A 23593-nucleotide genomic window follows, 5' to 3' on the forward strand; every position below is an offset into this window, starting at 1 on the left:
TTCATGATGGTATCATGATTTGTGAATAATTTTCCAACCTTTTTTGTTCAAACTAAGTTTTGTTGCTTTCTTCACTATTAGGGCGTTTGCAGACCGAGAGAAGGCTGAAAAACGCACAGAACACAAGAATGCATTGGTTAACAGTGTTCTCCTCAAACTAGCACCTCAGGAAAGTGCATTTATCTGTTTTATGATGGTATTATGATTTGTGAATAGTTTTCCAACCTTTTTTGTTCAAACTAAGTTTTGGTGCTTTCTTCACGATAAAGGCGTTTGCAGGGCCTGAGAAGGCTGAAAAACGTACAGAACAAAAGAATGCATTGGTTAACAGAATTCTCCTCAAACTAGCACCTCAGGAAAGTACGTTTATCTGTTTCATGATGGTATCATGATTTGTGAATAGTTTTCCAACCTTTTTTTGTTCAAACTAAGTTTTGTTGCTTTCTTCACTATAATGGCGTTTGCAGGCCGAGAGAAAGCTTAAAAACGCACAGAACACAAGAATGCATTGGTTAACAGAATTCTCCTCAAACTAGCACCTCAGGAAAGTACGTTTATCTGTTTGATGATGGTATCATGATTTGTGAATAGTTTTCCAACCTTTTTTGTTCAAACTAAGTTTTGGTTCTTTCTTCACGATAAAGGCGTTTGCAGGCCGAGAGAAGGCTGAAAAACGCACAGAACACAAGAATGCATTGGTTAACAGTGTTCTCCTCAAACTAGCACCTCAGGAAAGTGCATTTATGTGTTTTATGATGGTATAATGATTTGTGAATAGTTTTCCAACCTTTTTTGTTCAAACTAAGTTTTGGTGCTTTCTTCACTATTAAGGTGTTTGCAGACCGAGAGAAGGCTGATAAAACATACAGAAAACAAGAATGCATTGGTTAACAGTGTTCTCTTCAAACTAACACCTCAGGAAAGTCCATTTATCTATTTTATGATAGTATCATGATTTGTGAATAGTTTTCCAACCTTTTTTGTTCAAACTAAGTTTTGTTGCTTTCTTCACTATTAGGGCGTTTGCAGGCCGAGAGAAGGCTAAAAAACGCACAGAACACAAGAATGCATTGGTTAACAGTGTTCTCCTCAAACTAGCACCTCAGGAAAGTGCATTTATCTGTTTTATGATGGTATCATGATTTGTGAATAGTTTTCCAACCTTTTTTGTTCAAACTAAGTTTTGGTTCTTTCTTCACGATAAAGGCGTTTGCAGGCCGAGAGAAGGCTGAAAAACGCACAGAACACAAGAATGCATTGGTTAACAGTGTTCTCCTCAAACTAGCACCTCAGGAAAGTGCATTTATCTGGTTCATGATGGTATAATGATTTGTGAATAGTTTTCCAACCTTTTTTGTTCAAACTAAGTTTTGTTGCTTTCTTCACTATTAGGGCGTTTGCAGGCCGAGAGAAGGCTGAAAAACGCACAGAACACAAGAATGCATTGGTTAACAGTGTTCTCCTCAAACTAGCACCTCAGGAAAGTGCATTTATGTGTTTTATGATGGTATTATGATTTGTGAATAGTTTTCCAACCTTTTTTGTTCAAACTAAGTTTTGTTGCTTTCTTCACTATAAAGGCGTTTGCCGGCCGAGAGAAAGCTTAAAAACGCACAGAACACAAGAATGCATTGGTTAACAGAATTCTCCTCAAACTAGCACCTCAGGAAAGTACGTTTATCTGTTTGATGATGGTATCATGATTTGTGAATAGTTTTCCAACCTTTTTTGTTCAAACTAAGTTTTGTAGCTTTCTTCACTATTAAGGTGTTTGCAGACCGAGAGAAGGCTGATAAAACATACAGAAAACAAGAATGCATTGGTTAACAGTGTTCTCTTCAAACTAACACCTCAGGAAAGTCCATTTATCTATTTTATGATAGTATCATGATTTGTGAATAGTTTTCCAACCTTTTTTGTTCAAACTAAGTTTTGTTGCTTTCTTCACTATTAGGGCGTTTGCAGGCCGAGAGAAGGCTAAAAAACGCACAGAACACAAGAATGCATTGGTTAACAGTGTTCTCCTCAAACTAGCACCTCAGGAAAGTGCATTTATCTGTTTTATGATGGTATCATGATTTGTGAATAGTTTTCCAACCTTTTTTGTTCAAACTAAGTTTTGGTTCTTTCTTCACGATAAAGGCGTTTGCAGGCCGAGAGAAGGCTGAAAAACGCACAGAACACAAGAATGCATTGGTTAACAGTGTTCTCCTCAAACTAGCACCTCAGGAAAGTGCATTTATCTGTTTCATGATGGTATAATGATTTGTGAATAGTTTTCCAACCTTTTTTGTTCAAACTAAGTTTTGGTTCTTTCTTCACGATAAAGGCGTTTGCAGGCCGAGAGAAGGCTGAAAAACGCACAGAACACAAGAATGCATTGGTTAACAGTGTTCTCCTCAAACTAGCACCTCAGGAAAGTGCATTTATCTGGTTCATGATGGTATAATGATTTGTGAATAGTTTTCCAACCTTTTTTGTTCAAACTAAGTTTTGTTGCTTTCTTCACTATTAGGGCGTTTGCAGGCCGAGAGAAGGCTGAAAAACGCACAGAACACAAGAATGCATTGGTTAACAGTGTTCTCCTCAAACTAGCACCTCAGGAAAGTGCATTTATGTGTTTTATGATGGTATTATGATTTGTGAATAGTTTTCCAACCTTTTTTGTTCAAACTAAGTTTTGGTTCTTTCTTCACGATAAAGGCGTTTGCAGGCCGAGAGAAGGCTGAAAAACGCACAGAACACAAGAATGCATTGGTTAACAGTGTTCTCCTCAAACTAGCACCTCAGGAAAGTGCATTTATCTGTTTCATGATGGTATCATGATTTGTGAATAGTTTTCCAACCTTTTTTGTTCAAACTAAGTTTTGTTGCTTTCTTCACTATTAGGGCGTTTGCAGGCCGAGAGAAGGCTGAAAAACGCATAGAACACAAGAATGCATTGGTTAACAGAATTCTCCTCAAACTAGCACCTCAGAAAAGTACGTTTATCTGTTTTATGATGGTATCATGATTTGTGAATAGTTTTCCAACCTTTTTTGTTCAAACTAAGTTTTGTTGCTTTCTTCACTATTAGGGCGTTTGCAGGCCGAGAGAAGGCTGAGAAACGTACAGAACACAAGAATGCATTGGTTAACAGAATTCTCCTCAAACTAGCACCTCAGGAAAGTACGTTTATCTGTTTCATGATGGTATCATGATTTGTGAATAGTTTTCCAACCTTTTTTTGTTCAAACTAAGTTTTGTTGCTTTCTTCACTATAAAGGCGTTTGCAGGCCGAGAGAAAGCTTAAGAACGCACAGAACACAAGAATGCATTGGTTAACAGAATTCTCTTCAAACTAGCACCTCAGGAAAGTACGTTTATCTGTTTGATGATGGTATCATGATTTGTGAATAGTTTTCCAACCTTTTTTGTTCAAACTAAGTTTTGTAGCTTTCTTCACTATTAAGGTGTTTGCAGACCGAGAGAAGGCTGATAAAACATACAGAAAACAAGAATGCATTGGTTAACAGTGTTCTCTTCAAACTAACACCTCAGGAAAGTCCATTTATCTATTTTATGATAGTATCATGATTTGTGAATAGTTTTCCAACCTTTTTTGTTCAAACTAAGTTTTGTTGCTTTCTTCACTATTAGGGCGTTTGCAGGCCGAGAGAAGGCTAAAAAACGCACAGAACACAAGAATGCATTGGTTAACAGTGTTCTCCTCAAACTAGCACCTCAGGAAAGTGCATTTATCTGTTTTATGATGGTATCATGATTTGTGAATAGTTTTCCAACCTTTTTTGTTCAAACTAAGTTTTGGTTCTTTCTTCACGATAAAGGCGTTTGCAGGCCGAGAGAAGGCTGAAAAACGCACAGAACACAAGAATGCATTGGTTAACAGTGTTCTCCTCAAACTAGCACCTCAGGAAAGTGCATTTATCTGTTTCATGATGGTATAATGATTTGTGAATAGTTTTCCAACCTTTTTTGTTCAAACTAAGTTTTGGTTCTTTCTTCACGATAAAGGCGTTTGCAGGCCGAGAGAAGGCTGAAAAACGCACAGAACACAAGAATGCATTGGTTAACAGTGTTCTCCTCAAACTAGCACCTCAGGAAAGTGCATTTATCTGGTTCATGATGGTATAATGATTTGTGAATAGTTTTCCAACCTTTTTTGTTCAAACTAAGTTTTGTTGCTTTCTTCACTATTAGGGCGTTTGCAGGCCGAGAGAAGGCTGAAAAACGCACAGAACACAAGAATGCATTGGTTAACAGTGTTCTCCTCAAACTAGCACCTCAGGAAAGTGCATTTATGTGTTTTATGATGGTATTATGATTTGTGAATAGTTTTCCAACCTTTTTTGTTCAAACTAAGTTTTGGTTCTTTCTTCACGATAAAGGCGTTTGCAGGCCGAGAGAAGGCTGAAAAACGCACAGAACACAAGAATGCATTGGTTAACAGTGTTCTCCTCAAACTAGCACCTCAGGAAAGTGCATTTATCTGTTTCATGATGGTATCATGATTTGTGAATAGTTTTCCAACCTTTTTTGTTCAAACTAAGTTTTGTTGCTTTCTTCACTATTAGGGCGTTTGCAGGCCGAGAGAAGGCTGAAAAACGCATAGAACACAAGAATGCATTGGTTAACAGAATTCTCCTCAAACTAGCACCTCAGGAAAGTACGTTTATCTGTTTTATGATTGTATCATGATTTGTGAATAGTTTTCCAACCTTTTTTGTTCAAACTAAGTTTTGTTGCTTTCTTCACTATTGGGGCGTTTGCAGGCCGAGAGAAGGCTGAAAAACGCACAGAACACAAGAATGCATTGGTTAACAGTGCTCTCCTCAGACTAGCACCTCAGGAAAGTACGCTTATCTGTTTCATGATGGTATCATGATTTGTGAATAATTTTCCAACCTTTTTTGTTCAAACTAAGTTTTGTTGCTTTCTTCACTATTAGGGCGTTTGCAGACCGAGAGAAGGCTGAAAAACGCACAGAACACAAGAATGCATTGGTTAACAGAATTCTCCTTAAACTAGCACCTCAGGAAAGTACGTTTATCTGTTTTATGATGGTATCATGATTTGTGAATAGTTTTCCAACCTTTTTTGTTCAAACTAAGTTTTGTAGCTTTCTTCACTATTAAGGTGTTTGCAGGCCGAGAGAAAGCTTAAAAACGCACAGAACACAAGAATGCATTGGTTAACAGAATTCTCCTTAAACTAGCACCTCAGGAAAGTACGTTTATCTGTTTCATGATGGTATCATGATTTGTGAATAGTTTTCCAACCTTTTTTTGTTCAAACTAAGTTTTGGTGCTTTCTTCACGATAAAGGCGTTTGCAGGGCCTGAGAAGGCTGAAAAACGTACAGAACACAAGAATGCATTGGTTAACAGAATTCTCCTCAAACTAGCACCTCAGGAAAGTACGTTTATCTGTTTCATGATGGTATCATGATTTGTGAATAGTTTTCCAACCTTTTTTTGTTCAAACTAAGTTTTGTTGCTTTCTTCACTATAATGGCGTTTGCAGGCCGAGAGAAAGCTTAAAAACGCACAGAACACAAGAATGCATTGGTTAACAGAATTCTCCTCAAACTAGCACCTCAGGAAAGTACGCTTATCTGTTTCATGATGGTATCATGATTTGTGAATAGTTTTCCAACCTTTTTTTGTTCAAACTAAGTTTTGTTGCTTTATTCACTATAAAGGCGTTTGCAGGCCGAGAGAAAGCTTAAAAACGCACAGAACACAAGAATGCATTGGTTAACAGAATTCTCCTCAAACTAGCACCTCAGGAAAGTGCATTTATCTGTTTTTTGATAGTATCGTGATTTGTGAATAGTTTTCCAACCTTTTTTGTTCAAACTAAGTTTTGTTGCTTTCTTCACTATTGGGGCGTTTGCAGGCCGAGAGAAGGCTGAAAAACGCACAGAACACAAGAATGCATTGGTTAACAGTGCTCTCCTCAGACTAGCACCTCAGGAAAGTACGCTTATCTGTTTCATGATGGTATCATGATTTGTGAATAATTTTCCAACCTTTTTTGTTCAAACTAAGTTTTGTTGCTTTCTTCACTATTAGGGCGTTTGCAGACCGAGAGAAGGCTGAAAAACGCACAGAACACAAGAATGCATTGGTTAACAGTGTTCTCCTCAAACTAGCACCTCAGGAAAGTGCATTTATCTGTTTTATGATGGTATTATGATTTGTGAATAGTTTTCCAACCTTTTTTGTTCAAACTAAGTTTTGTAGCTTTCTTCACTATTAAGGTGTTTGCAGGCCGAGAGAAAGCTTAAAAACGCACAAAACACAAGAATGCATTGGTTAACAGAATTCTCCTTAAACTAGCACCTCAGGAAAGTACGTTTATCTGTTTCATGATGGTATCATGATTTGTGAATAGTTTTCCAACCTTTTTTTGTTCAAACTAAGTTTTGGTGCTTTCTTTACGATAAAGGCGTTTGCAGGGCCTGAGAAGGCTGAAAAACGTACAGAACACAAGAATGCATTGGTTAACAGAATTCTCCTCAAACTAGCACCTCAGGAAAGTACGTTTATCTGTTTCATGATGGTATCATGATTTGTGAATAGTTTTCCAACCTTTTTTTGTTCAAACTAAGTTTTGTTGCTTTCTTCACTATAATGGCGTTTGCAGGCCGAGAGAAAGCTTAAAAACGCACAGAACACAGGAATGCATTGGTTAACAGAATTTTCCTCAAACTAGAAACTCAGGAAAGTAGGTTTATCTGTTTTATGATGGTATCATGATTTGTGAATAGTTTTCCAACCTTTTTTGTTCAAACTAAGTTTTGGTTCTTTCTTCACGATAAAGGCGCTTGCAGGCCGAGAGAAGGCTGAAAAACGCACAGAACACAAGAATGCATTGGTTAACAGAATTCTCCTCAAACTAGCACCTCAGAAAAGTAGGTTTATCTGTTTCATGATGGTATCATGATTTGTGAATAGTTTTCCAACCTTTTTTGTTTAAACTAAGTTTTGTTGCTTTCTTCACTATTAGGGCGTTTGCAGGCCGAGAGAAGGCTGAAAAACGCACAGAACACAAGAATGCATTGGTTAACAGTGTTCTCCTCAAACTAGCACCTCAGGAAAGTGCATTTATGTGTTTTATGATGGTATTATGATTTGTGAATAGTTTTCCTACCTTTTTTGTTCAAACTAAGTTTTGTTGCTTTCTTCACTATAAAGGCGTTTGCCGGCCGAGAGAAAGCTTAAAAACGCACAGAACACAAGAATGCATTGGTTAACAGTGTTCTCCTCAAACTAGCACCTCAGGAAAGTGCATTTATCTGTTTTATGATGGTATCATGATTTGTGAATAGTTTTCCAACCTTTTTTGTTCAAACTAAGTTTTGGTTCTTTCTTCACGATAAAGGCGTTTGCAGGCCGAGAGAAGGCTGAAAAACGCACAGAACACAAGAATGCATTGGTTAACAGTGTTCTCCTCAAACTAGCACCTCAGGAAAGTGCATTTATCTGTTTCATGATGGTATCATGATTTGTGAATAGTTTTCCAACCTTTTTTGTTCAAACTAAGTTTTGTTGCTTTCTTTACTATTAGGGCGTTTGCAGGCCGAGAGAAGGCTGAAAAACGCATAGAACACAAGAATGCATTGGTTAACAGAATTCTCCTCAAACTAGCACCTCAGGAAAGTACGTTTATCTGTTTTATGATGGTATCATGATTTGTGAATAGTTTTCCAACCTTTTTTGTTCAAACTAAGTTTTGGTTCTTTCTTCACGATAAAGGCGCTTGCAGGCCGAGAGAAGGCTGAAAAACGTACAGAACACAAGAATGCATTGGTTAACAGAATTCTCCTCAAACTAGCACCTCAGGAAAGTACGCTTATCTGTTTCATGATGGTATCATGATTTGTGAATAGTTTTCCAACCTTTTTTTGTTCAAACTAAGTTTTGTTGCTTTATTCACTATAAAGGCGTTTGCAGGCCGAGAGAAAGCTTAAAAACGCACAGAACACAAGAATGCATTGGTTAACAGAATTCTCCTCAAACTAGCACCTCAGGAAAGTGCATTTATCTGTTTTTTGATAGTATCGTGATTTGTGAATAGTTTTCCAACCTTTTTTGTTCAAACTAAGTTTTGTTGCTTTCTTCACTATTGGGGCGTTTGCAGGCCGAGAGAAGGCTGAAAAACGCACAGAACACAAGAATGCATTGGTTAACAGTGCTCTCCTCAGACTAGCACCTCAGGAAAGTACGCTTATCTGTTTCATGATGGTATCATGATTTGTGAATAATTTTCCATTCTTTTTTGTTCAAACTAAGTTTTGTTGCTTTCTTCACTATTAGGGCGTTTGCAGACCGAGAGAAGGCTGAAAAACGCACAGAACACAAGAATGCATTGGTTAACAGTGTTCTCCTCAAACTAGCACCTCAGGAAAGTGCATTTATCTGTTTTATGATGGTATTATGATTTGTGAATAGTTTTCCAACCTTTTTTGTTCAAACTAAGTTTTGTAGCTTTCTTCACTATTAAGGTGTTTGCAGGCCGAGAGAAAGCTTAAAAACGCACAGAACACAAGAATGCATTGGTTAACAGAATTCTCCTTAAACTAGCACCTCAGGAAAGTAAGTTTATCTGTTTCATGATGGTATCATGATTTGTGAATAGTTTTCCAACCTTTTTTTGTTCAAACTAAGTTTTGGTGCTTTCTTCACGATAAAGGCGTTTGCAGGGCCTGAGAAGGCTGAAAAACGTACAGAACACAAGAATGCATTGGTTAACAGAATTCTCCTCAAACTAGCACCTCAGGAAAGTACGTTTATCTGTTTCATGATGGTATCATGATTTGTGAATAGTTTTCCAACCTTTTTTTGTTCAAACTAAGTTTTGTTGCTTTCTTCACTATAATGGCGTTTGCAGGCCGAGAGAAAGCTTAAAAACGCACAGAACACAAGAATGCATTGGTTAACAGAATTCTCCTCAAACTAGCACCTCAGGAAAGTACGTTTATCTGTTTGATGATGGTATAATGATTTGTGAATAGTTTTCCAACCTTTTTTGTTCAAACTAAGTTTTGTTGCTTTCTTCACTATAAAGGCGTTTGTCGGCCAAGAGAAAGCTTATAAACACACAGAACACAGGAATGCATTGGTTAACAGAATTTTCCTCAAACTAGAAACTCAGGAAAGTATGCTTATCTGTTTCATGATGGTATCATGATTTGTGAATAGTTTTCCAACCTTTTTTTGTTCAAACTAAGTTTTGTTGCTTTCTTCACTATTAGGGCGTTTGCAGGCCGAGAGAAGGCTGAAAAACGCACAGAACACAAGAATGCATTGGTTAACAGTGTTCTCCTCAAACTAGCACCTCAGGAAGGTGCATTTATGTGTTTTATGATGGTATTATGATTTGTGAATAGTTTTCCAACCTTTTTTGTTCAAACTAAGTTTTGTTGCTTTCTTCACTATAAAGGCGTTTGCCGGCCGAGAGAAAGCTTAAAAACGCACAGAACACAAGAATGCATTGGTTAACAGAATTCTCCTCAAACTAGCACCTCAGGAAAGTACGCTTATCTGTTTCATGATGGTATCATGATTTGTGAATAGTTTTCCAACCTTTTTTGTTCAAACTAAGTTTTGTTGCTTTCTTCACTATTAGGGCGTTTGCAGGCCGAGAGAAGGCTGAGAAACGTACAGAACACAAGAATGCATTGGTTAACAGAATTCTCCTCAAACTAGCACCTCAGGAAAGTACGTTTATCTGTTTCATGATGGTATCATGATTTGTGAATAGTTTTCCAACCTTTTTTTGTTCAAACTAAGTTTTGTTGCTTTCTTCACTATAAAGGCGTTTGCAGGCCGAGAGAAAGCTTAAGAACGCACAGAACACAAGAATGCATTGGTTAACAGAATTCTCTGCAAACTAGCACCTCAGAAAAGTACGCTTATCTGTTTCATGATGGTATCATGATTTGTGAATAGTTTTCCAACCTTTTTTGTTCAAACTAAGTTTTGGTGCTTTCTTCACTATTAAGGTGTTTGCAGGCCGGGAGAAGGCTGAAAAACATACAGAACACAAGAATGCATTGGTTAACAGTGTTCTCCTCAAACTAGCACCTCAGGAAAGTGCATTTATCTGTTTTATGATGGTATCATGATTTGTGAATAGTTTTCCAACCTTTTTTGTTCAAACTAAGTTTTGGTTCTTTCTTCACGATAAAGGCGCTTGCAGGCCGAGAGAAGGCTGAAAAACGCACAGAACACAAGAATGTGTCAGGGGTGCGGGTGGAAGGCAGGACTCAAACGCAGACTTTTCCAAAACAAAAGACTTTAATAATCAAAAGGTCCAAAATCCAAAAGGCCAAGGGGCAAAAACACACAGGCATGAACCTACGGAGGCGAAAGACAAGAACAGGACATGCGTGGCAAAAGACAATGACGCGACAAGTGACACAGGAGACACACGGCTTAAATACACAAGGGAGGTGCAGGTGATTGGACACAGGTGGAAACTATTAGACAATCACAGGGGACAACGGGACAAGGCAGGAAGTGAAGTTACCCGGGGACACAAGTGGCAGAAACTACAAAATATAACATGAAGTGAACCACACCGTGACAGTACCCCCCCCTTAAGGGCCGACTTCCAGGCGGCTCACACTAGAGCGAAACAAGGGGTGGGGGGGAGGGAAACCAGAGACAATGGTCGGGCCACCCAGGAAACTCTGGCGGGCGGCCCGGCGGGCGGCCAGGCGACCGGGGAGCCTCTGGGGGTCGGCCTGGCGGATAGGCACACTGCCGGGGAGCCTCCGGTGGGCGGCCCGGCGGACGGTCATTTGGCCGGCTCCGGAACGTCTCTGGTATGGCAGGCTCGGGGACACGGGAACCCTCCGGGGGGGTCGGCGGCGGCTCGAGTTCGGGGACACGGAACACGTCCGCAGTAGTCGGCGGCGGCTCCAGCTCGGGGACACGGAACACGTCCGCAGTAGTCGGTGGCTCGGGGACACGGAACACCTCCGCAGTCGGCGGCTCAGCCCCCCCCTTAAGGGCCGGATCCCAGACGGCCCTCAAATTACCAACGGGAGGGCGGGAGGGAGGGAATCTGAGTCTCGGAGCGGGGACTGGGGGCGCCGGGGCCATGAGTCTCGGAGCGGGGACTGGGGGCGCCGGGGCCATGAGTCTCGGAGCGGGGACTGGGGGCGCCGGGGCCATGAGTCTCGGAGCGGGGACTGGGGGCGCCGGGGCCATGAGTCTCGGAGCGGGGACTGGGGGCGCCGGGGCCATGAGTCTCGGAGCGGGGACTGGGGGCGCCGGGGCCATGAGTCTCGGAGCGGGGACTGGGGGCGCCGGGGCCATGAGTCTCGGAGCGGGGACTGGGGGCGCCGGGGCCATGAGTCTCGGAGCGGGGACTGGGGGCGCCGGGGCCATGAGTCTCGGAGCGGGGACTGGGGGCGCCGGGGCCATGAGTCTCGGAGCGGGGACTGGGGGCGCCGGGGCCATGAGTCTCGGAGCGGGGACTGGGGGCGCCGGGGCCATGAGTCTCGGAGCGGGGACTGGGGGCGCCGGGGCCATGAGTCTCGGAGCGGGGACTGGGGGCGCCGGGGCCATGAGTCTCGGAGCGGGGACTGGGGGCGCCGGGGCCATGAGTCTCGGAGCGGGGACTGGGGGCGCCGGGGCCATGAGTCTCGGAGCGGGGACTGGGGGCGCCGGGGCCATGAGTCTCGGAGCGGGGACTGGGGGCGCCGGGGCCATGAGTCTCGGAGCGGGGACTGGGGGCGTCGGGGCCATGAGTCTCGGAGCGGGGACTGGGGGCGTCGGGGCCATGAGTCTCGGAGCGGGGACTGGGGGCGTCGGGGCCATGAGTCTCGGAGCGGGGACTGGGGGCGTCGGGGCCATGAGTCTCGGAGCGGGGACTGGGGGCGTCGGGGCCATGAGTCTCGGAGCGGGGACTGGGGGCGTCGGGGCCATGAGTCTCGGAGCGGGGACTGGGGGCGTCGGGGCCATGAGTCTCGGAGCGGGGACTGGGGGCGTCGGGGCCATGAGTCTCGGAGCGGGGACTGGGGGCGTCGGGGCCATGAGTCTCGGAGCGGGGACTGGGGGCGCCGGGGCCATGAGTCTCGGAGCGGGGACTGGGGGCGCCGGGGCCATGAGTCTCGGAGCGGGGACTGGGGGCGCCGGGGCCATGAGTCTCGGAGCGGGGACTGGGGGCGCCGGGGCCATGATTCTCGGAGCGGGGACTGGGGGCGCCGGGGCCATGAGTCGGGGAACGGGAGAGCGCTGCGGCGGCCCAGCGGGAACAGGAGAGCGCTGCGGCGGCCCAGCGGGAACGGGAGAGCGCTGCGGCGGCCCAGCGGGAACGGGAGAGCGCTGCGGCGGCCCAGCGGGAACGGGAGAGCGCTTCTTCCGCTTGCTCCTCCTTGGGTTAAGGAGGTCCCGGAGCTCGAGGCAGGCGAGCTGATAGCTCCTGGGACCAAAAACAAAATTCGTTCTCCGCTGCCAGAAGGGACTTCTTACGTCCAAGTAGTCCGGGCCGTAGTCTGGCAGCGGGTCTGCTGAGTCCCTTGGTCGCGTCATTCTGTCAGGGGTGCGGGTGGAAGGCAGGACTCAAACGCAGACTTTTCCAAAACAAAAGACTTTAATAATCAAAAGGTCCAAAATCCAAAAGGCCAAGGGGCAAAAACACACAGGCATGAACCTACGGAGGCGAAAGACAAGAACAGGACATGCGTGGCAAAAGACAATGACGCGACAAGTGACACAGGAGACACACGGCTTAAATACACAAGGGAGGTGCAGGTGATTGGACACAGGTGGAAACTATTAGACAATCACAGGGGACAACGGGACAAGGCAGGAAGTGAAGTTACCCGGGGACACAAGTGGCAGAAACTACAAAATATAACATGAAGTGAACCACACCGTGACAGAATGCATTGGTTAACAGAATTCTCCTCAAACTAGCACCTCAGGAAAGTACGTTTATCTGTTTCATGATGGTATCATGATTTGTGAATAGTTTTCCAACCTTTTTTTGTTCAAACTAAGTTTTGTTGCTTTCTTCACTATTAGGGCGTTTGCAGGCCGAGAGAAGGCTGAAAAACGCACAGAACACAAGAATGCATTGGTTAACAGTGTTCTCCTCAAACTAGCACCTCAGGAAGGTGCATTTATGTGTTTTATGATGGTATTATGATTTGTGAATAGTTTTCCAACCTTTTTGTTCAAACTAAGTTTTGTTGCTTTCTTCACTATAAAGGCGTTTGCCGGCCGAGAGAAAGCTTAAAAACGCACAGAACACAAGAATGCATTGGTTAACAGAATTCTCCTCAAACTAGCACCTCAGGAAAGTACGCTTATCTGTTTCATGATGGTATCATGATTTGTGAATAGTTTTCCAACCTTTTTTGTTCAAACTAAGTTTTGTTGCTTTCTTCACTATTAGGGCGTTTGCAGGCCGAGAGAAGGTTGAGAAACGTACAGAACACAAGAATGCATTGGTTAACAGAATTCTCCTCAAACTAGCACCTCAGGAAAGTACGTTTATCTGTTTCATGATGGTATCATGATTTGTGAATAGTTTTCCAACCTTTTTTTGTTCAAACTAAGTTTTGTTGCTTTCTTCACTATAAAGGCGTTTGCAGGCCGAGAGAAAGCTTAAGAACGCACAGAACACAAGAATGCATTGGTTAACAGAATTCTCTTCAAACTAGCACCTCAGAAAAGTACGTTTATCTGTTTTATGATGGTATCATGATTTGTGAATAGTTTTCCAACCTTTTTTGTTCAAACTAAGTTTTGGTGCTTTCTTCACTATTAAGGTGTTTGCAGGCCGGGAGAAGGCTGAAAAACATACAGAACACAAGAATGCATTGGTTAACAGTGTTCTCCTCAAACTAGCACCTCAGGAAAGTGCATTTATCTGTTTTATGATGGTATCATGATTTGTGAATAGTTTTCCAACCTTTTTTGTTCAAACTAAGTTTTGTTGCTTTCTTCACTATAAAGGCGTTTGCCGGCCGAGAGAAAGCTTAAAAACGCACAGAACACAAGAATGCATTGGTTAACAGAATTCTCCTCAAACTAGCACCTCAGGAAAGTACGCTTATCTGTTTCATGATGGTATCATGATTTGTGAATAGTTTTCCAACCTTTTTTGTTCAAACTAAGTTTTGTTGCTTTCTTCACTATTAGGGCGTTTGCAGGCCGAGAGAAGGCTGAAAAACGCACAGAACACAAGAATGCATTGGTTAACAGTGTTCTCCTCAAACTAGCACCTCAGGAAAGTGCGTTTATCTGTTTTATGATGGTATCATGATTTGTGAATAGTTTTCCAACCTTTTTTGTTTAAACTAAGTTTTGTTGCTTTCTTCACTATTAGGGCGTTTGCAGGCCGAGAGAAGGCTGAAAAACGCACAGAACACAAGAATGCATTGGTTAACAGTGTTCTCCTCAAACTAGCACCTCAGGAAAGTGCATTTATGTGTTTTATGATGGTATTATGATTTGTGAATAGTTTTCCAACCTTTTTTGTTCAAACTAAGTTTTGTTGCTTTCTTCACTATAAAGGCGTTTGCAGGCCGAGAGAAAGCTTAAGAACGCACAGAACACAAGAATGCATTGGTTAACAGAATTCTCTTCAAACTAGCACCTCAGAAAAGTACGTTTATCTGTTTTATGATGGTATCATGATTTGTGAATAGTTTTCCAACCTTTTTTGTTCAAACTAAGTTTTGGTGCTTTCTTCACTATTAAGGTGTTTGCAGGCCGGGAGAAGGCTGAAAAACATACAGAACACAAGAATGCATTGGTTAACAGTGTTCTCCTCAAACTAGCACCTCAGGAAAGTGCATTTATCTGTTTTATGATGGTATTATGATTTGTGAATAGTTTTCCAACCTTTTTTGTTCAAACTAAGTTTTGGTTCTTTCTTCACGATAAAGGCGCTTGCAGGCCGAGAGAAGGCTGAAAAACGCACAGAACACAAGAATGCATTGGTTAACAGAATTCTCCTCAAACTAGCACCTCAGGAAAGTACGTTTATCTGTTTCATGATGGTATCATGATTTGTGAATAGTTTTCCAACCTTTTTTTGTTCAAACTAAGTTTTGTTGCTTTCTTCACTATTAGGGCGTTTGCAGGCCGAGAGAAGGCTGAAAAACGTACAGAACACAAGAATGCATTGGTTAACAGAATTCTCCTCAAACTAGCACCTCAGGAAAGTACGTTTATCTGTTTCATGATGGTATCATGATTTGTGAATAGTTTTCCAACCTTTTTTGTTCAAACTAAGTTTTGTTGCTTTCTTCATTATAAAGGCGTTTGCCGGCCGAGAGAAAGCTTAAAAACGCACAGAACACAAGAATGCATTGGTTAACAGAATTCTCCTCAAACTAGCACCTCAGAAAAGTACGTTTATCTGTTTTATGATGGTATCATGATTTGTGAATAGTTTTCCAACCTTTTTTGTTTAAACTAAGTTTTGTTGCTTTCTTCACTATTAGGGCGTTTGCAGGCCGAGAGAAGGCTGAAAAACGCACAGAACACAAGAATGCATTGGTTAACAGTGTTCTCCTCAAACTAGCACCTCAGGAAAGTGCGTTTATCTGTTTTATGATGGTATCATGATTTGTGAATAGTTTTCCAACCTTTTTTGTTTAAACTAAGTTTTGTTGATTTCTTCACTATTAGGGCGTTTGCAGGCCGAGAGAAGGCTGAAAAACGCACAGAACACAAGAATGCATTGGTTAACAGTGTTCTCCTCAAACTAGCACCTCAGGAAAGTGCATTTATGTGTTTTATGATGGTATTATGATTTGTGAATAGTTTTCCAACCTTTTTTGTTCAAACTAAGTTTTGTTGCTTTCTTCACTATAAAGGCGTTTGCAGGCCGAGAGAAAGCTTAAGAACGCACAGAACACAAGAATGCATTGGTTAACAGAATTCTCTTCAAACTAGCACCTCAGAAAAGTACGTTTATCTGTTTTATGATGGTATCATGATTTGTGAATAGTTTTCCAACCTTTTTTGTTCAAACTAAGTTTTGGTGCTTTCTTCACTATTAAGGTGTTTGCAGGCCGGGAGAAGGCTGAAAAACATACAGAACACAAGAATGCATTGGTTAACAGTGTTCTCCTCAAACTAGCACCTCAGGAAAGTGCATTTATCTGTTTTATGATGGTATTATGATTTGTGAATAGTTTTCCAACCTTTTTTGTTCAAACTAAGTTTTGGTTCTTTCTTCACGATAAAGGCGCTTGCAGGCCGAGAGAAGGCTGAAAAACGCACAGAACACAAGAATGCATTGGTTAACAGAATTCTCCTCAAACTAGCACCTCAGGAAAGTACGTTTATCTGTTTCATGATGGTATCATGATTTGTGAATAGTTTTCCAACCTTTTTTTGTTCAAACTAAGTTTTGTTGCTTTCTTCACTATTAGGGCGTTTGCAGGCCGAGAGAAGGCTGAAAAACGTACAGAACACAAGAATGCATTGGTTAACAGAATTCTCCTCAAACTAGCACCTCAGGAAAGTACGTTTATCTGTTTCATGATGGTATCATGATTTGTGAATAGTTTTCCAACCTTTTTTGTTCAAACTAAGTTTTGTTGCTTTCTTCATTATAAAGGCGTTTGCCGGCCGAGAGAAAGCTTAAAAACGCACAGAACACAAGAATGCATTGGTTAACAGAATTCTCCTCAAACTAGCACCTCAGAAAAGTACGTTTATCTGTTTTATGATGGTATCATGATTTGTGAATAGTTTTCCAACCTTTTTTGTTTAAACTAAGTTTTGTTGCTTTCTTCACTATTAGGGCGTTTGCAGGCCGAGAGAAGGCTGAAAAACGCACAGAACACAAGAATGCATTGGTTAACAGTGTTCTCCTCAAACTAGCACCTCAGGAAAGTGCGTTTATCTGTTTTATGATGGTATCATGATTTGTGAATAGTTTTCCAACCTTTTTTGTTTAAACTAAGTTTTGTTGCTTTCTTCACTATTAGGGCGTTTGCAGGCCGAGAGAAGGCTGAAAAACGCACAGAACACAAGAATGCATTGGTTAACAGTGTTCTCCTCAAACTAGCACCTCAGGAAAGTGCATTTATGTGTTTTATGATGGTATTATGATTTGTGAATAGTTTTCCAACCTTTTTTGTTCAAACTAAGTTTTGTTGCTTTCTTCACTATAAAGGCGTTTGCAGGCCGAGAGAAAGCTTAAGAACGCACAGAACACAAGAATGCATTGGTTAACAGAATTCTCTTCAAACTAGCACCTCAGAAAAGTACGTTTATCTGTTTTATGATGGTATCATGATTTGTGAATAGTTTTCCAACCTTTTTTGTTCAAACTAAGTTTTGGTGCTTTCTTCACTATTAAGGTGTTTGCAGGCCGGGAGAAGGCTGAAAAACATACAGAACACAAGAATGCATTGGTTAACAGTGTTCTCCTCAAACTAGCACCTCAGGAAAGTGCATTTATCTGTTTTATGATGGTATTATGATTTGTGAATAGTTTTCCAACCTTTTTTGTTCAAACTAAGTTTTGGTTCTTTCTTCACGATAAAGGCGCTTGCAGGCCGAGAGAAGGCTGAAAAACGCACAGAACACAAGAATGCATTGGTTAACAGAATTCTCCTCAAACTAGCACCTCAGGAAAGTACGTTTATCTGTTTCATGATGGTATCATGATTTGTGAATAGTTTTCCAACCTTTTTTTGTTCAAACTAAGTTTTGTTGCTTTCTTCACTATTAGGGCGTTTGCAGGCCGAGAGAAGGCTGAAAAACGTACAGAACACAAGAATGCATTGGTTAACAGAATTCTCCTCAAACTAGCACCTCAGGAAAGTACGTTTATCTGTTTCATGATGGTATCATGATTTGTGAATAGTTTTCCAACCTTTTTTGTTCAAACTAAGTTTTGTTGCTTTCTTCATTATAAAGGCGTTTGCCGGCCGAGAGAAAGCTTAAAAACGCACAGAACACAAGAATGCATTGGTTAACAGAATTCTCCTCAAACTAGCACCTCAGAAAAGTACGTTTATCTGTTTTATGATGGTATCATGATTTGTGAATAGTTTTCCAACCTTTTTTGTTTAAACTAAGTTTTGTTGCTTTCTTCATTATAAAGGCGTTTGCCGGCCGAGAGAAAGCTTAAAAACGCACAGAACACAAGAATGCATTGGTTAACAGAATTCTCTTCAAACTAGCACCTCAGAAAAGTACTTTTATCTGTTTTATGATGGTATCATGATTTGTGAATAGTTTTCCAACCTTTTTTGTTCAAACTAAGTTTTGGTGCTTTCTTCACTATTAAGGTGTTTGCAGGCCGGGAGTAGGCTGAAAAACATACAGAACACAAGAATGCATTGGTTAACAGTGTTTTCCTTAAACTAGCACCTCAGGAAAGTGCATTTATCTGTTTTATGATGGTATCATGATTTGTGAATAGTTTTCCAACCTTTTTTGTTCAAACTAAGTTTTGGTTCTTTCTTTACGATAAAGGCGCTTGCAGGCCGAGAGAAGGCTGAAAAACGCACAGAACACAAGAATGCATTGGTTAACAGAATTCTCCTCAAACTAGCACCTCAGAAAAGTACGTTTATCTGTTTAATGATGGTATCATGATTTGTGAATAGTTTTCCAACCTTTTTTGTTTAAACTAAGTTTTGTTGCTTTCTTCACTACTAGGGCGTTTGCAGGCCGAGAGAAGGCTGAAAAACGCACAGAACACAAGAATGCATTGGTTAACAGTGTTCTCCTCAAACTAGCACCTCAGGAAGGTGCATTTATGTGTTTTATGATGGTATTATGATTTGTGAATAGTTTTCCAACCTTTTTTGTTCAAACTAAGTTTTGTTGCTTTCTTCACTATAAAGGCGTTTGCCGGCCGAGAGAAAGCTTAAAAACGCACAGAACACAAGAATGCATTGGTTAACAGAATTCTCCTCAAACTAGCACCTCAGGAAAGTACGCTTATCTGTTTCATGATGGTATCATGATTTGTGAATAGTTTTCCAACCTTTTTTGTTCAAACTAAGTTTTGTTGCTTTCTTCACTATTAGGGCGTTTGCAGGCCGAGAGAAGGCTGAGAAACGTACAGAACACAAGAATGCATTGGTTAACAGAATTCTCCTCAAACTAGCACCTCAGGAAAGTACGTTTATCTGTTTCATGATGGTATCATGATTTGTGAATAGTTTTCCAACCTTTTTTGTTCAAACTAAGTTTTGTTGCTTTCTTCACTATTAGGGCGTTTGCAGGCCGAGAGAAGGCTGAGAAACGTACAGAACACAAGAATGCATTGGTTAACAGTGTTCTCCTCAAACTAGCACCTCAGGAAGGTGCATTTATGTGTTTTATGATGGTATTATGATTTGTGAATAGTTTTCCAACCTTTTTTGTTCAAACTAAGTTTTGTTGCTTTCTTCACTATAAAGGCGTTTGCCGGCCGAGAGAAAGCTTAAAAACGCACAGAACACAAGAATGCATTGGTTAACAGAATTCTCCTCAAACTAGCACCTCAGGAAAGTACGCTTATCTGTTTCATGATGGTATCATGATTTGTGAATAGTTTTCCAACCTTTTTTGTTCAAACTAAGTTTTGTTGCTTTCTTCACTATTAGGGCGTTTGCAGGCCGAGAGAAGGCTGAGAAACGTACAGAACACAAGAATGCATTGGTTAACAGAATTCCCCTCAAACTAGCACCTCAGGAAAGTACGTTTATCTGTTTCATGATGGTATCATGATTTGTGAATAGTTTTCCAACCTTTTTTGTTCAAACTAAGTTTTGTTGCTTTCTTCACTATTAGGGCGTTTGCAGGCCGAGAGAAGGCTGAAAAACGCACAGAACACAAGAATGCATTGGTTAACAGTGTTCTCCTCAAACTAGCACCTCAGGAAAGTGCATTTATGTGTTTTATGATGGTATTATGATTTGTGAATAGTTTTCCAACCTTTTTTGTTCAAACTAAGTTTTGTTGCTTTCTTCACTATAAAGGCGTTTGCCGGCCGAGAGAAAGCTTAAAAACGCACAGAACACAAGAATGCATTGGTTAACAGAATTCTCCTCAAACTAGCACCTCAGAAAAGTACGTTTATCTGTTTTATGATGGTATTATGATTTGTGAATAGTTTTCCAACCTTTTTTGTTCAAACTAAGTTTTGGTTCTTTCTTCACGATAAAGGCGTTTGCAGGCCGAGAGAAGGCTGAAAAACGCACAGAACACAAGAATGCATTGGTTAACAGAATTCTCTTCAAACTAGCACCTCAGAAAAGTATGTTTATCTGTTTTATGATGGTATCATGATTTGTGAATAGTTTTCCAACCTTTTTTGTTCAAACTAAGTTTTGGTGCTTTCTTCACTATTAAGGTGTTTGCAGGCCGGGAGAAGGCTGAAAAACATACAGAACACAAGAATGCATTGGTTAACAGTGTTCTCCTCAAACTAGCACCTCAGGAAAGTGCATTTATCTGTTTTATGATGGTATCATGATTTGTGAATAGTTTTCCAACCTTTTTTGTTCAAACTAAGTTTTGTTGCTTACTTCACTATTAGGGCGTTTGCAGGCCGAGAGAAGGCTGAAAAACGCACAGAACACAAGAATGCATTGGTTAACAGTGTTCTCCTCAAACTAGCACCTCAGGAAAGTGCATTTATGTGTTTTATGATGGTATTATGATTTGTGAATAGTTTTCCAACCTTTTTTGTTCAAACTAAGTTTTGTTGCTTTCTTCACTATAAAGGCGTTTGCCTGCCGAGAGAAAGCTTAAAAACGCACAGACCACAAGAATGCATTGGTTAACAGAATTCTCCTCAAACTAGCACCTCAGGAAAGTACGCTTATCTCTTTCATGATGGTATCATGATTTGTGAATAGTTTTCCAACCTTTTTTGTTCAAACTAAGTTTTGTTGCTTTCTTCACTATTAGGGCGTTTGCAGGCCGAGAGAAGGCTGAAAAACGTACAGAACACAAGAATGCATTGGTTAACAGAATTCTCCTCAAACTAGCACCTCAGGAAAGTACGTTTATCTGTTTCATGATGGTATCATGATTTGTGAATAGTTTTCCAACCTTTTTTTGTTCAAACTAAGTTTTGTTGCTTTCTTCACTATAAAGGCGTTTGCAGGCCGAGAGAAAGCTTAAGAACGCACAGAACACAAGAATGCATTGGTTAACAGAATTCTCCTCAAACTAGCACCTCAGAAAAGTACGTTTATCTGTTTTATGATGGTATCATGATTTGTGAATAGTTTTCCAACCTTTTTTGTTCAAACTAAGTTTTGGTGCTTTCTTCACTATTAAGGTGTTTGCAGGCCGGGAGAAGGCTGAAAAACATACAGAACACAAGAATGCATTGGTTAACAGTGTTCTCCTCAAACTAGCACCTCAGGAAAGTGCATTAATCTGTTTTATGATGGTATCATGATTTGTGAATAGTTTTCCAACCTTTTTTGTTCAAACTAAGTTTTGGTTCTTTCTTCACGATAAAGGCGCTTGCAGGCCGAGAGAAGGCTGAAAAACGCACAGAACACAAGAATGCATTGGTTAACAGTGTTCTCCTCAAACTAGCACCTCAGGAAAGTGCATTAATCTGTTTTATGATGGTATCATGATTTGTGAATAGTTTTCCAACCTTTTTTGTTCAAACTAAGTTTTGGTTCTTTCTTCACGATAAAGGCGTTTGCAGGCCGAGAGAAGGCTGAAAAACGCACAGAACACAAGAATGCATTGGTTAACAGTGTTCTCCTCAAACTAGCACCTCAGGAAAGTGCATTTATGTGTTTTATGATGGTATTATGATTTGTGAATAGTTTTCCAACCTTTTTTGTTCAAACTAAGTTTTGTTGCTTTCTTCACTATAAAGGCGTTTGCAGGCCGAGAGAAAGCTTAAGAACGCACAGAACACAAGAATGCATTGGTTAACAGAATTCTCTTCAAACTAGCACCTCAGAAAAGTACGTTTATCTGTTTTATGATGGTATCATGATTTGTGAATAGTTTTCCAACCTTTTTTGTTCAAACTAAGTTTTGGTTCTTTCTTCACGATAAAGGCGTTTGCAGGCCGAGAGAAGGCTGAAAAACGCACAGAACACAAGAATGCATTGGTTAACAGTGTTCTCCTCAAACTAGCACCTCAGGAAAGTGCATTTATGTGTTTTATGATGGTATTATGATTTGTGAATAGTTTTCCAACCTTTTTTGTTCAAACTAAGTTTTGTTGCTTTCTTCACTATAAAGGCGTTTGCAGGCCGAGAGAAAGCTTAAGAACGCACAGAACACAAGAATGCATTGGTTAACAGTGTTCTCCTCAAACTAGCACCTCAGGAAAGTGCATTAATCTGTTTTATGATGGTATCATGATTTGTGAATAGTTTTCCAACCTTTTTTGTTCAAACTAAGTTTTGGTTCTTTCTTCACGATAACGGCGTTTGCAGGCCGAGAGAAGGCTGAAAAACGCACAGAACACAAGAATGCATTGGTTAACAGTGTTCTCCTCAAACTAGCACCTCAGGAAAGTGCATTTATGTGTTTTATGATGGTATTATGATTTGTGAATAGTTTTCCAACCTTTTTTGTTCAAACTAAGTTTTGTTGCTTTCTTCACTATAAAGGCGTTTGCAGGCCGAGAGAAAGTTTAAGAACGCACAGAACACAAGAATGCATTGGTTAACAGAATTCTCTTCAAACTAGCACCTCAGAAAAGTACGTTTATCTGTTTTATGATGGTATCATGATTTGTGAATAGTTTTCCAACCTTTTTTGTTCAAACTAAGTTTTGGTTCTTTCTTCACGATAAAGGCGTTTGCAGGCCGAGAGAAGGCTGAAAAACGCACAGAACACAAGAATGCATTGGTTAACAGTGTTCTCCTCAAACTAGCACCTCAGGAAAGTGCATTTATGTGTTTTATGATGGTATTATGATTTGTGAATAGTTTTCCAACCTTTTTTGTTCAAACTAAGTTTTGTTGCTTTCTTCACTATAAAGGCGTTTGCAGGCCGAGAGAAAGCTTAAGAACGCACAGAACACAAGAATGCATTGGTTAACAGAATTCTCTTCAAACTAGCACCTCAGAAAAGTACGTTTATCTGTTTTATGATGGTATCATGATTTGTGAATAGTTTTCCAACCTTTTTTGTTCAAACTAAGTTTTGGTTCTTTCTTCACGATAAAGGCGTTTGCAGGCCGAGAGAAGGCTGAAAAACGCACAGAACACAAGAATGCATTGGTTAACAGTGTTCTCCTCAAACTAGCACCTCAGGAAAGTGCATTTATGTGTTTTATGATGGTATTATGATTTGTGAATAGTTTTCCAACCTTTTTTGTTCAAACTAAGTTTTGTTGCTTTCTTCACTATAAAGGCGTTTGCAGGCCGAGAGAAAGCTTAAGAACGCACAGAACACAAGAATGCATTGGTTAACAGTGTTCTCCTCAAACTAGCACCTCAGGAAAGTGCATTAATCTGTTTTATGATGGTATCATGATTTGTGAATAGTTTTCCAACCTTTTTTGTTCAAACTAAGTTTTGGTTCTTTCTTCACGATAAAGGCGTTTGCAGGCCGAGAGAAGGCTGAAAAACGCACAGAACACAAGAATGCATTGGTTAACAGTGTTCTCCTCAA

Source organism: Gasterosteus aculeatus, chromosome 5 (assembly GCF_964276395.1).
Source record: "Gasterosteus aculeatus chromosome 5, fGasAcu3.hap1.1, whole genome shotgun sequence".
NCBI lineage: Eukaryota > Metazoa > Chordata > Actinopteri > Perciformes > Gasterosteidae > Gasterosteus > Gasterosteus aculeatus.